The following is a 14,827-nucleotide window of genomic DNA, read 5'->3' on the forward strand; positions in this document are numbered from 1 at the left end:
CTGGAGCCTATCTCTCAACAGTCATTGGAGGCAGGTGGGGAAACACCCTGGACAGGCTGCCAGGCCATCACAGCCCCCCCCCCCACCCACCCACCCACCCACACACACACACACACACCTAGGGACAATTTAGAATTTAGTGCAGCCGATTCACTTGACCTACGTGTCTTTGGACTGTGGGATGAAACCGGAGCACCCGGAGGAAACCCATGCAGACACGGGAGAACATGCAAACTCCACACAGAAGATGACCTGGGATGACCCCCAAGATTGGACTACCCTGGGGCTCGAACCCAGGACATTCTTGCTGTGAGGCGACCGCACTAACCACTGCGCCACCATGCTGCTCCTAAAGGGCCTGAACTGGATTCGAACCCAGGCTGCTGTGGTAAGGACTCACTCAGCCTTATGTACGTAGTACACGCGCTACCAGGAGAGCCACCGGGGCGCCGGTATTGATCCAAAGAGCCAAATTTCTGCAAAGCACAAAACTCAAGATGAAGAAAAGTCTCTATTCTTCCCCACCAATAGATGAAGTTTGTCTACATTATTGCACATTGATCGCATGTTAGAGAGATATATTCCCAGTCAGTCAGTGCACCATGAATTGTTAATAAAAAAACATATACCACCTCACTTTACCTTGCCAGTAATCGTCATGGAATGGTCCATGCAGTGCACAGAAAAACCCTCCGGTTGTATAGCCCTATCAGGTGTATTGGGGCGCAGCCAAGTCTCTCCCAGATCAACCAGCTGGACAGTGACTCACACACACACGCACAAACACACACACACACACACACACACACACACATATATATATATATATATATAACATGGAAATTCACATGTAAACATGCCTTGACTGTTATTCAACAAAACAGTGAAACAGCTACAGTTATACACATAAACCCTCTCATACATTGTCATGCACATTGTGCATTATTTTGAAATGCATGTGCACAAATTTCTTCTGTGTTACCTAAAAAAAGACACACAGACACACATTGTAAGCCTTTCTTATACTTTTGTGCTGTTCGGTATCTCAGATCTTCTGTGTGTGGACGTTTTGACCAGTGAAGCGACACACACACACACACACACACACACACACACACACACACACACACACACACACACACACACACACACATCCCAATGGCATTGTGTTGATGGATCTGAACATTGATCAGACCTGTAGTTACTGAAGCAATCACTTGAGAAAAGAAAAGAAAAAAGGAGAGAGAAAAAAAAAAGGAGAAATCATTAAGCACACTCAAATCCTTCTTGGCAGAGTTCATTCTGGTTAGCCATAAATCACTAAACCAATCATTAGTGTGAAAGGAACTTTTTAATAACCACTAATTAAGTTGATTTGAAAATAGCATGTTTATTATGATTGGTTGTGGCTCTGCAGCTGTTTTGACAGGGCTGAGGAGGTTTTCTGATTTAAGGCTTCTCTCTGTTTCAGGAACAGGAAGGAGGCAACTTGGAAAAGCTCTGACACGGTGACGTCAGTGTTCCCGTGCACCCGACGTTTACAGACGTGAAATGTAGCTTTATGTCCATTTTCCAAGTAGTTCACAATACTTTGAATGTATCGCTTAAGTAAGCCATTATGTTCTAATGTGTGTAAGTTTAACTCGTACCATAGACATTCATTATATAAACAGATGTTGAGAAAAATCTGGGTGATTTATTGGGGGAAAAGTCCCAAAAAAAATTTTTTTTCCAACACATATTTTAGTTACACTTTTCCCATGGCTGATTTAAATCACCCATACATACACTATATGGACAGAAGTATTGGGACACACCTCTTAATCATTGAATTCAGGTGTTTCATTCTGACCACAGGTGTATAAAATCCAGCAGCTAGCCATGCAGTCTGCATTTACAAACAGTTGTGAAAGCAGGGGTCATTCTGAAGAGCTCAGTGAATTCAAGCGTGGTACTGTCATAGCATGCCACCTTTGCAATAAGTCAGTTTGTGAAATTTCCTCCCTGCTAGATATTCCACGGTCAACTGTGAGTGGTGTTATTTAAAAGTGGAAGAGTTTAGGAACAACAGCAACTCAGCCACAAAGTGGCAGACCACGTAAAGTCACACAGCGGGGTCAACGAGTGCTGAGGCGCATAGTGCGTAAAAGTCGCCAACGCTCTGTTAACTCAATAACTGCAGAGGTCCAAACTTTCTCTGGCATTAACATCAGCACAAAAACTGTGCGCCGGGAGCTTCATGGAATGGGTTTCCATGGCCGAGCAGCTGCATGCAAGCCTTACATCACCAAGCACAATGCCAAGTGTCGGATAGAGTGGTGTAAAGCATGCTGCCACTGGACTCTGGAGCAGTGGAAACGTGTTCTGTGGTGTGATGAATCACACTTCTCTGTCTGGCAGTCTGATGGACAAGTCTGGGTTTGGCGGATGCCAGGAGAACGTTACCTGCCTGACTGCATTGTGCCAACTGTAAAGTTTGGTGGAGGAGTGATAATGGTATGGGGTTGTTTTTCAGGGGTTGGGCTAGGCCCCTTAGTTCCAGTGAAGGGAAATCTTATTGCTTCAGCATACCAAGACATTTTGGACAATTCTATGCTTCCAACTTTGTGGGAGCAGTTTGGGGAGGGCCCTTTTCTGTTCCAGCATGACTGTGCCCCAGTGCACAAAGAAAGGTCCATTAAGACATGGTTGGGTGAGTTTGGTGAGGAAGAACTTGACTGGCCCTCATAGAGCCCTGACCTCAATCCCATTGAACACCTTTGGGATGAACTAGAATGGAGATTGTGAGCCAGGTCTTCTCGTCCAACATCAGTGCCTGACCTCAAAAATGCTCTTCTGGATGAATGGGCAAAAATTCCCACAGACACACTCCAAAATCTTGAGGAAAGCCTTCCCAGAAGAGTGGAAGCTGTTATAGCTGCAAAGGGGGGGGGGGGCAAATCAATATTGCCTATGGATTTAGAATGGGGCGGCACAGTGGTGCAGTGGTTAGCAAGGTCACCTCACAGCAAGAAGGTCCTGGGTTCGCGCCACGAGGTAATCCAACCTTGGTGGGTCATCCCGGGTCGTCCGCTGTGTGGAGTTTGTATGTTTTCCCCATGTCTGTGTGGGTTTCCTCCGGGGGCTCTGGTTTCCTTCCACAGTCCAAAGACATGTAATTCAGGTGAATTGGCCATATTAAAATTGTCCTTAGGTATGAATGGGTGTGTGTGTGTGTGTGTGTGTGTGTGTGTGTGTGTGTGTGTGTGTGTGTGTGTCGGCCCTGTGATGGCCTGGCAGCCTGTCCGGGGTGTCTCCCCGCCTACCACTCAATGACTGCTGGAATAGGCTCCAACATCCACGCGACCCTGAGAGCAGGATAAGCGGTTCAGATAATGGATGGATGGATGGATTTAGAATGGGATGTCATAAAAGCTCTTGTAGGTGTAATCGCCAGGTGTCCCAATACTTTTGTCCATATAGTGTACTTTACACTGAACCTAAATTCACAGAATCTTTACCATTCATAATTTCCGTAATATTACCACCAAATAGCAGAAAAATGAAACTATGTCAGCACAGTGGCCCAGTGGTTAGCACTGTTGCCTCACAGCAAGAAGGTCCTGGGTTTGAACCTCAGGCCTTTCCCAGGTCCTTTCTGTGTGGAGTTTGCATGTTCTCCCCATGTCTGCGTGGGTTGTCTCCGGGTTCTCCGGTTTCCTCCCGCCATCAAAAAGACAAGCATGTTAGGGTTAATACTCCTGTCTGTGCCCCTGAGCAAGGCAATGGAAAGAAGAACTGGAGTTGGTCCCCAGGCGCTGCAGCTGCCCACTGCTTCCAGTATGTGATGGGATGGGTTAGATGCAGAGAATGAACTTCCCCATGGGGATTAATAAAAAGTACACCTTGATCTTGATGTCCTAATTAATAGGTCATCTCATAATAATTACACTCAGTTCTGAAATGATATGTAATATGTCAATATGTAATAACAATAATTTGGCGTATGCTAGAAGTTTGTTTATCATTCCAGAACCATGGTTTAATCATTTGCAGCTATGCTATGCTTCAAGGAAGTCCATGTTGCCAGCTCTGTGACTTTGTCCCCACAGTACGTGCAATAGCACAGCGTAATAATGTGGGGGCAGGTCCATGTAGGGGGGCTGTTGGAGTCTGGATGACTGGAGATGGATTTGATAGGTTGATAGGGGGTCAGTGAAAGGTGCCAGGGTTGCTTTTGCAATGAGCTCCCACAAGGAGTGTCCTGATTGCAAATTCTGTACATACGACTGAGGCAAAATCCAGTCTCCCGGGCCAAGCAGTCTCCTGTTCTGTGATCACTGTTGCAACATGCAGCAGAATCGGATCAAAGGCATGGCTTAGCTCCTACAGCTGTGGCCTCTAAGGGGAATGCACAATTTTTTATTTTTTTTATTTTTTGTTGCTTCGAGCATCTTTTGCTTCTATTGTGACAGAAAATAACAAGAACGTTGTACTTTATGCACAAGAAAGGCAGGTAAACAAGAGATAAAGACGGTCCTGCTTACCAGAGCGTGGCAATGCCAAGGACTCCATCCCTCCAGGGAGAATAAACACGTGCTTTGGATGGATGACCTAATACGTTTCAGATAGTAGGATATCCCTCTATACTCGAAGTATTCATTTCACACACCTAAAGGGACTTCTTTCTCCTGCAAGAGGGTTTTATAATTGTTGCAGAGTAGCAGGGGAAGTGCAACGTGGTGAGTTTTCCCAATAGTCTTTTCAAAACCTCACAACAAACAATCCAACATTCCTGAACTTTCTGGCAAGAGCTGTTTGTTTATGCAGCACATCCTGGAGATGGATTTGGAGTATGACAAAATAAACCTGGAGAAAGATGACAGAGGGGAGAAAAGGTAAATGATCAGAACATGATAGCAGAATGTGTGAGAGACGTTGGACGAGGTAGGGTTGGGGGCTCTTTGTCCAAGTAGGAGCAACATATTGTAGTAGGATGTACTGTCACAGGGGAGCTATATTAAGTCATTCTTAGTGAAGTAAAGATGTAGAAATAGCTGGACATAAAGGCCTGTGTTATCCCAGATTCACATCATAATACTCTCCCAGGGAGGATTGGTCAATGAAGCCTGACAACAGCTCATTCCAGAACAAAAGTTAAAGCTTCAGGAAGAGCAGCAAGAGTTGGAGCTTAACTACGGCCGGCACATTTACGGTGTAGTCTAACTCCGTAAGTGCTGTTTTCCACACCACAATCCTATTTTTACCATCCAGATTCATGTTTCGAGTTCACCTATCAGGTTCAATAGATACGTGGAGTGCAACCATGCAATGGATTTTTACTTGTAGATGCATTTCAAAAACAAATTAAAAGGGCTTATAGAGTACAAGTAAATGTCTCATCTCATCTCATCAACAGCCGCTTCTCTGGGGTCTGGTCGCAGTGGCAGCAAGCTAAGTAGGGCACTCCAGATGTCCCTCTCCCCAGCAACACCCTCCAGCTCCTCCTGGGGGATCCCAAGGCGTTCCCAGGCCAGATTGGACATGTAGTCCCTCCAGTGAGTTCTGAGTCTACCCCAGGGTGTCCTCGCAGTTGGCTGTGCATGGAAAACCTCCAAAGGAAGGCGACCAGGAGGCATCCTAATCACATACCCGAACCACCTCAACTGGCTCCTTTTGACACGAAGGAGCAGCGGCTCTACTCCGTGCTCCCTCCGGATGTCCGAGCTCCTCACCCCATCTTTAAGGCTGAGCCCAGACACCCTACGGAGGAAACTAATTTCAGCTGCTTGTATCCGCAATCTCACCCTTTCGATCACTACCCATAGCTCATAACCATAGGTGAGGGTTGGAACGAAGATTGACTGGTAAATTGAGAGCTTTGCCTTCCGGCTCAGCTCCCTTTTCACCACAACGGTCCAGTACAACGTCCGCATTACTGTTGATGCTGCAGCAATCTGCCTGTCAATCTCCCACTCCATCCTACAAGTAAATATATTAAGGGATAACGAAAGTTAACTAGGTCAAAAAGTACAAGGAAGCATTAGAAATACAACATAATAAAAACAAAATATAAAGTATGACAATATAAAGTATGACTCTAAGTGATGAAAATATAGCAGATAAACTCAGTGTAATTATGTATTGTAACAAGGTATCAAGAAACAGTACAATTAAAATGCAGCAGCAGATGGAAATTATAATAACAAAACAATACTATAGATACAGGCAATGCTTTATATCTAACAATGATGGATGTTGGAGGAGTTACACATGTTGCATGCACACATGCAACATGTGTGACTCTTCCGCTTCCGGTGTGGGAAGATGGCAGCACGAATTCACATTTTCAGCAGGCTCACCCAGTACCGGTGTGGGAAGATGGCAGCACTAACTTAAATTTGTGGTGGCCTCACCCAGTACCCTCCTTGCAGTGTCTTCGTCCACATCTGCTGTATCCTGTGGGCTCAGGGACCACGGCCATGCCTGAAGCTGCGCCTGAAGAGGAAACACCGAGGGCGTCTGACAGGACGCGGAAGCGGGGCAGGCTAAGCTATCTGTTAGCCCATGCAGACTGGCAGTTCCAATAACACCGAGGGCAGTCTGGTGGCTGCCTCGCCTAGTGTTGACTGTGTTTTTGGTGTTGTCGTTTGGAGTGCGGGGAGGTGTGTTGAAGGTGTCTGGCTGGGAGAGCTTGTTCTGCTCAGTCCGGTGGGCCGTGGGACCACGGCCCTGCCTGGAGCTGCGGTCAAGGAGGAAACACCAAGGGTGGTCTGACTGGATGCGGAAGCGGAGCAGGCTAAGCTAACAGCTAGCCCATGCAGACCAACAATTCTGACAGTCATCCTGGCGTTCGCTTTCTTGGACAGTGAAAAAAATGATTTTTGATATGCTGGATATAAGTGTTTTTGTAGTTTTTGTAGTTTGGATATGTGTTTTTGTCTTTGTGTTGCACTGCTGTGGGCTGGGGGAAACGATATTTTGTTTCATTTCATGAACACAAGTGCATGAATTGAAATGACAAATAAATGTGCCTGATTCCTGATATGCACACACTTGCCAAGTAAAGTACAGATGAACATGATCATTTACAGATAGTAAGGGAGAAGGATTTGAAAACATAAATAAAAACAGATGAGCAAAGAGAATTACACATTGAAACGAACAGAAAGAGCTATTTGGCTATATCCTCTTAGACACACGCAGGTGTAAGAGGAGATTAAAGGGAGGATTGCCGTGGTAGTTCTCATGTATATTGGACTTATTCGTTTCCCATATGGGGATCACCAGAACACTTTTATCCTCTCTGCCACTAAGTCTGAGGAATAAATCATCCTACCCCCGTTCCTGTAGAAATGAGGCTTAAACCAGAGCACCTGTTTCAGCAGGTGAGACACGGCCATATCGCTTTCTCATAGTCTAAAAAGGTCACCATGTTCCCACACACATGCAGATTAAAGTGCAAGAGCATAAATACTTTCTAGGGTATACATCTAACTTGTGTTTCTTTCATTTGTAAAGATGGAGTTAAGAGAAGCACACATTTAACGCTTAAGAGTTTTTGCTTCAAAGGGGAGAAAAATAAAGTAACTGTGTGGAATGCAGCAAATTACAGATAGTCACTAAATAACAGTGCAGCATATCTCTGGCATGATATGGACACTTGGAGAGAGGAGTTTTATGATAAACTGCACATCATTTATATAATATATAAAATAAGACAATCACTCAGTGTTATGCTGCCCTTCAAGGTACAGCCACATTTATGCCTTTGTTCTTTTCAAGTCATGAACACGGCGATTTTTCCATATTATTTACTTGCTCCTACTGAAAAACATATATAAATATCTTTACATCAATCCTGTTATCGGTCAGTCCTGGCTCCTCTGCCCCTCCAAAAATTGTGTTCCATAAGCTGTGGTATTGTATCAATGTCTGTTTCTCCACTTATACACATTTTTCCACAGTGCCAGAATGTCTTCTACACATTTTCAGATGGAAATAAAGAAGGTGGAGTCAAAATGTTACTTGGGGTCGTGTTGACACCAGATTATTCACTGCTACATAGTGTTTTGCTTACAGTACAAAACCATGTTTCTCTCCTATGAGAAGTAAAAACATATGTTGTTTGTCAGCCAAAGTAGATCCCATTAATCACATGTTCCACCTATAGGTTTCATTCCCTTTTCCTTTTCCCGCAGTCAGACAGCAAACTTCCCAGATATTCCCAGCAGTCGCAACGTATCTTCGACAGTTATCACCTCAACTTGTGACATTTACCGCAAGAACATTCGCTGGTCTCCAGCTATAACACGTCGTTGCTATGTTGTGGTCTGTTCGGCCAATTCCAGAGCTTTGCTGTGTCAACAGATTGTTTGTTACCTCAAACTGATTTTCCTGTCACACTCTCCCGAGTCCCCTGCTGGCTTGTTAGCACTTTGTTGCCTTGAACGCCTAATGTCTCTCTTCAGACTGCCACCACCACTTCCTCACCCCACCACCTCCAAATTATGAGATTCTTCCAGGTTGCCATGGTACAAAGAGTTGCTATAGTAGCAAACAGAACTGTATTTGTGTTTGGAAAATTAGGCCACTTCGCAACTCACATTGTTGCAAACCTTTATTTCACTTTTACACTTAAATCATGACTTAACCTTGCAAACGCAAGGTTAAATGCACACTGTACTCAACACTACTTTTAGTTATTTCTTTGTGATATAACAAAATTTGAAAAAAAAGTGCACTGATGGATCTCCCAAGAGAAATTCTCTTTGTACTTGCCATGCCAAACTTTGAATTACCTAACCTGGACCTAGGACTTCTCAACCTTGCACTTCACGCAATGAGAAAACAAAGTGGGAGTGCACAGCTGAGTCAAGGACAGAGTCTGGGGTGAGGGTAGATGGACTCCAAATGCCTCATATGTCACTGCGTTGATAACTTAGATTTATGTCGACTCTTCTTCAAGGCCTATATGATGTCCACTAGCAAACTAAACTCTCAAGTAGCACACATCCCAGCAGTCGCAGTGGGGAAATTTATTATACCCAGCCAGCCCACACCTCACCTCTACATATAGTCACCCCACTGTTCTCTCCCCTTTACTGCATACTTCCTGTGCTCTTTAAGACAGACTGCTTGGGATTCTGGCTGTGTCTCTTGGGAGAACCCTGTCACCTGTCAATGAGGACCATTCAGTGTTGCATGTGAGGCCGTAATCTGACACCCAGAATCTTCATTCATGAACACTCTTTTCCTTTCCACTCTCACTCTGTCTCCCTATACACCCGTTTCGCTCTTTCAGTGCTCATCACTCTTTCTGTCTTTGAAATCAAGCCAATCCCGTTTCAAGGGGTGCAGTCAGGGTTGGGTCCAGGCCTTTTTTTTTCATCCTGCCTGAAAAAGTCCCTGTCTCAGTTAGCATCATCCAGTGCCAGGCGGTGACAGGAATACAATCTTGGGGCAGATGCTAGAGGATCCTGGAGAGTGACACTAGGTCTGTCATCTCTTTCTATAAATCTCCACCAGTAACTATGCCGACAGGGCTGAAATTAAAGGCCAACCAGTTTAAAGCCAATGCACCTGAGTGAGTTCTACTCAGTATAGATTCAATGAAAATGTTATACATTTTGAACATGTGCTCCATGAATTTTACAGTTCTTTTGATTAGATCAACTATCAAACTGTAAAAAAAAATAATTAAAAAAATGGGTAGTACACGCAGTCCTCTGCAAAAGCCTGCATAGTATGTACGGATGTCTCCTATCATCTGGAGGACTCTACTGTAGGTGTAAATAGTCTTTTTTAATTTTCCTAACAGTTTTTTGTCTGCTGACATAACTTGGGCTTAAAAACAAAATAGTCCAGAGGACTATTGTCTATAGTCATTTGTCTATATAGTACATGAGCTGCTTGACCTACAGAGATTATCTTTCAAGAAAACATAACTGAACAATTAGAAAGAAACTTTAAGTCTTTCATTCACTTTTTATGGACTATACAAACCTAAGGGTCAACACCATTGTGTAAAATATACAGAATATTTAAAGCAGCCTACATTTCTTTCAGAAGGACCTGTATGGTTTCAATAAAAAAGCTCTTTGATAACAAGTCCCTTTCTGATGTGTTTATATTACTACAGTCCTCTCTTGAATTAATCTATAAATTCTGAATACCTGGAGAGTCAGTCAAGGAGGAACAATATCCTTATTGAAGGTATCCCACAAGAGAAATTAATCATGGAACATCACAAAATCTAAAGACAAACAACTGCTGGTTGGACAAATAAGGGCTCAACCCCAAAATAATTGAGGATTCAAGGATAAAAATGAATTTTTAAAGAAACTAAAGAAACACAGGAGGGTGTGCTCCAATTATCGGGGCATCACGCTGCTCAGCCTCCCTGGGAAAATCTACTCTGGAGTGCTGGAAAGGAGGCTCCGACCGATTGTTGAACCTCGAATCCAAAAGGAACAATGCGGATTCTGTCCCGGCCATGAAACAACAGACCAACTCTTTACCCTTGCAGAAGTGCTGAGGGACGCATGGGAGTTTGACCAGCCAGTCGACATGTGCTTTGTGGACTTGGACAAGGCTTACGACCATGTACCTCGGGGCACTCTGTGGGAGTACTGCGGGAGTATGGAGTACCGGGGCAGTTGTTACAAGCCATTCAATCCTTGTCTAACCAAAGTGAGAGCTTTGTCCGTATTCTCTGCAAAAAGTCACATGTTTTCGGTGGGTATTGGACTTCGCCAAGGTTGTCCTTTGTCTCTGATTCAGTTGATGTGGTTTTGTTGGCTTCACCAGAATGTGACGTCCAGCGTTCTGCAACACCCTCCGACTCCTCCTGGCGGATCCCAAGACATTCCCAGGCCAGATTGGACATGTAGTCACTCCAGCGAGTTCTGGGTCTACCCAAGGGTCTCCTCCCACTTGGACATGCCCAAATAACCTCCAACGGAAGGTGATCAGGATGCCTAATCACATACCCTAATCACCTCAACTGGCTCCTTTCAACGTGAAGGAGCAGCAGCTCTCCTCCGAGCTCCCTCCAGATGTCCGAGCTCCTCACCCTATCTCTAAGGCTGAGCCCAGACACCCTACGGAGGGAACTCATTTCAGCCGCTTTTATCTATGATCTCACCCTTTTGGTCACTACCCAAAGCTCATGACCATAGGTGAGGATTGGAACGAAGATTGACTAGTAAATTGAGAGCTTTACCTTCCGGCTCAGCTCCCTCTTCACCACAATGGTGCTGTACAATGTCCGCATTACAGTTGATGCTGCACCAATCCACCTGTCATTCTCCCACTCCATTCTACCCTCACTCGTGAACAAGACCCCAAGATACCTGAACTCCTTCACTTGAGGCAACAACTAATCCCCAACCCGGAGGGAGCAATCCACCATTTTCCGGTAGAGAACCATGGCCTCAGACTTGGAAGTGCTGACTCTCATCCCAGCCATTTCACACTCAGCTGCAAACCGCCCCAGTGTGCGCTGGAGGTCGCGTTCTGATGAAGTCAACAAAACCACATAATCTGTGAAGAGCAGTGATGCAATTCTGAGGTTCCCAAAATGGACATACTCTTCACCTTGGCTGCGCCTTGAGATCCTGTCCATGAATGTCACAAACAGAATCGGAGACAAGGGACGATCTTGGCGGAGTCCGACACCCACCAAAAACGTGTTTGACTTTGTGCTGAGAATGTGGACACAGCTTTCACTTTGAATATACAAGGACCGGATGGCTTGTACCAACTGCCCTGATACATCATACTCTCGCAGTACCCCCCACAGAGTGCCCCAAGTAACACAGATGCCACAGATAACGAGATGCCACAAAGTGCAGCAAATTAAATATCTTATGGAAGAAGGCTGGGTCATCAAAATTCAGACCATTTACATTCAGGAGTGTAACATGAAATGAATAAATGTAGCCAGTTACCATAATATACCGGCCGTTTGGATCACTCACAGTAGAGAAACGTCTAAATGGAACAGTCTTACAAATCAAAATTGCCACTCCCTGGGCTTTACTGGAGTACATGGACTGAAAGAGCTGGTTGGCCTAGCTACATCTAAGCAACTTTTCTTTTCTGGCTCTAATACGTTTCTTGTAAAAATATGACATCAGCAGACAGAGATTTTAAATGAGAAAACACCTTAGCTTGTTTGAGCAAGTCCCAATCCACGCACATTCCAACTAGTGAAAGTAATGCCACCATGTCTTGATGCATGCTCAATAATCCAGGTAAGAAAATCAAGGAAGATTGGCACAACATAGGAGAGCTAGCACGTCAGGCCAAGACTCCGCAATCTACACCCATCTACAGGCCAGTGGCCACTCTTTCAGGGATGAGGCTGTGCACATCCTTGATAGGGAGGAACAATGGTTTGAACGGGGAGTCAAAGAGGCCATCTATGTTAAAAGGGAACAACCATTCCTGTTGCCATCTTACAATGCTGTGATTGCAACTATTCCCCCAGTCCTCTGTGAATAGTACACATGGTCTTCGAAACTCTAGTTAATGGGCACACCCATATTTGCACATGAGACTGGTCGTTGGTTTCGGTCGTTATACACCTGTTGCCATCTTACAGGGGCTGCATTTACATGCACAGTTAAGTCGAGCTACGGTTATAGCTCAATTAGGCCATGTAATTGGACTACTGTCATTGTCCCAGTATACGAGAACTGGGGGAGAATCGATTTAGTGACGGAAGTATGTCCGAACCTGGTACGGTAGGTGGCAATATGCCCCCTTTCAGCTGGTTGCTACTGGACCTTCTTCCGGTTGACCTATTGCGTCACATACCAAACAAGCGACAAACAGGTTAGCAAGCGGCAAGATGGCAACCCGTGCGGTTTTTGGGAGGTGAGCTCCGACGCTATAATATGTACCGCAACAAAAAGAGACAGATACACTAAGTATTATGACTGCTGTGCTTTCATTTGGAAAAAGAAGAACAATGTGAGTAAGTGGAATATCACCTAACACGGATTTCTTGTGAAATAAACATGAAAAAGTAACATGCTAACTTCCTGGGTTTGCATTAGCCTAGTGCTAGCTTAACGTCAACATCAACATGCAGAAAAGAGATGCTAGAAACAAAACCTGTACATCACTGCTTGAACAAGAAGTCGAGGGCTTTGATGGTTTGTGCTTGCCGTTACCTTTTACACCAACTAAGAGCCCGGAACCGAAGAAAGAGCGCTCCAAAGATGGTGAGGAATCGGAGGGCATTTCAAATGCTGATATCCTAAAAGCGGTGATTGATTTGACAAAACGCTTCACTACTCTTGAGCAAAACATAGCCAAGAACACTGACGCCATTACCACAGTGTGCAAGCAGCTGAAACGGATGGAAATTCAAGTAAAAGAAAACAGAGAACATAGGCAAGAGATTTGGGGACAAGTCTCCCAACTGCAAAAGAAAAGTGAAGAGGCTGAACGTTAAAGCAGGTGATGGATGGAATGACAGAGACACCTGCAGAAAACATCAAAGGAGAAATCATCAAGCTTCTCGCATTGCTCGCTCCTGAAGATAAGGACAAGATGGGCTTTCTTGTCGACACGGTGCATAGAGTTGGAGTGCAATGTGAAAATGCAACTCGGTCCGTCCTTGTGCATTTCACAATGCGATCCTTCAGAGACAAACTCTGGAAGATTTCCCGTGACAGTGGGATCCTGAAAGAGCGGAAACTACTTCTCAAGGAAGATTTGACACAAGCCGACAAAATGGAAAGAAACAAACTCTGGTCTCTTGTGGAAGCAGCCAGAAAGCAAGGAAAACATTCCGGTTTTCGTGGTGCACAAGCTTACAGTGCATCCGGAAAGTATTCACACCCCTTCACTTTCCCCACATTTTGTTATGTTACAGCCTTATTCCAAAATGGATTACATTCCTTTGTTTTTCCTCATCAATCTACATACAATACCCCATAATGACAAAGCGAAAAAGGTTTTGTAGAAATGTTTGCAAATTTATTAAAAATAAAAAACTGAAATATTGCATGTACATAAGTATTCACACCCTTTACTCAGTACTTGGTTGAGGCACACTTGGCAGCGATTACAGCCTCAAGTCTTATTGGGTATGAAGCTACAAGCTTGGCACACCTACTTTGGGGTATTTCTCCCATTCTTCTCTGCAGATCCCCTCGAGCTCTGTAAGGTTAGATGGGGAGCATCGCTGCAGTTATTTTCAGGTCTTTCCAGAGATGTTCAATGGGGTTCAAGTCTGGGCTCTGGCTGGGCCACTCAAGGACATTCACAGACTTGTCTCGAAGCCACTCCTTCGTTGTGTTGGCTGTGTGCTTAGGGTTGTTGTCGTATTGAAAGGTAAACCTTCGCCCCAGTCTGAGGTCCTGAGCGCTCTGGAGCAGGTTTTCATCAAGGATCTCTCTGTACCTTGCTCCATTCATCTTTCCCTCGATCCTGACTAGTCTCCCAGTTCCTGCCACTGAAAAACATCCCCACAGCATGATGCTGCCACCACCATGCTTCACTGTAGGGATGGTATCAGCAAGGTGATGAGAGGTGCCTGGTTTCTTCCAGATGTGACGTTTGGCATTCAGGCCAAAGAGTTCAATCTTGGTTTCATCAGACCAGAGAATCTTGTTTCTCATGGTCTGAGAGTCCTTTAGGTGCTTTCTGGCAAACTCCAAGTGGGCTGTCATGTGCATTTTACTGAGCAGAGGCTTCCATCTGGACACTCTACCATAAAGGCCTGATTGAAGGAGTGCTGCAGAGATGGTTGTCCTTCTGGAAGGTTCTCCCATCTCCACAGAGGAACGCTGGAGCTCTGTCAGAGTGACCATCGGGTTCTTGGTCACCTCCC

Source organism: Lampris incognitus, chromosome 9, assembly GCF_029633865.1.
Source record: "Lampris incognitus isolate fLamInc1 chromosome 9, fLamInc1.hap2, whole genome shotgun sequence".
NCBI lineage: Eukaryota > Metazoa > Chordata > Actinopteri > Lampriformes > Lampridae > Lampris > Lampris incognitus.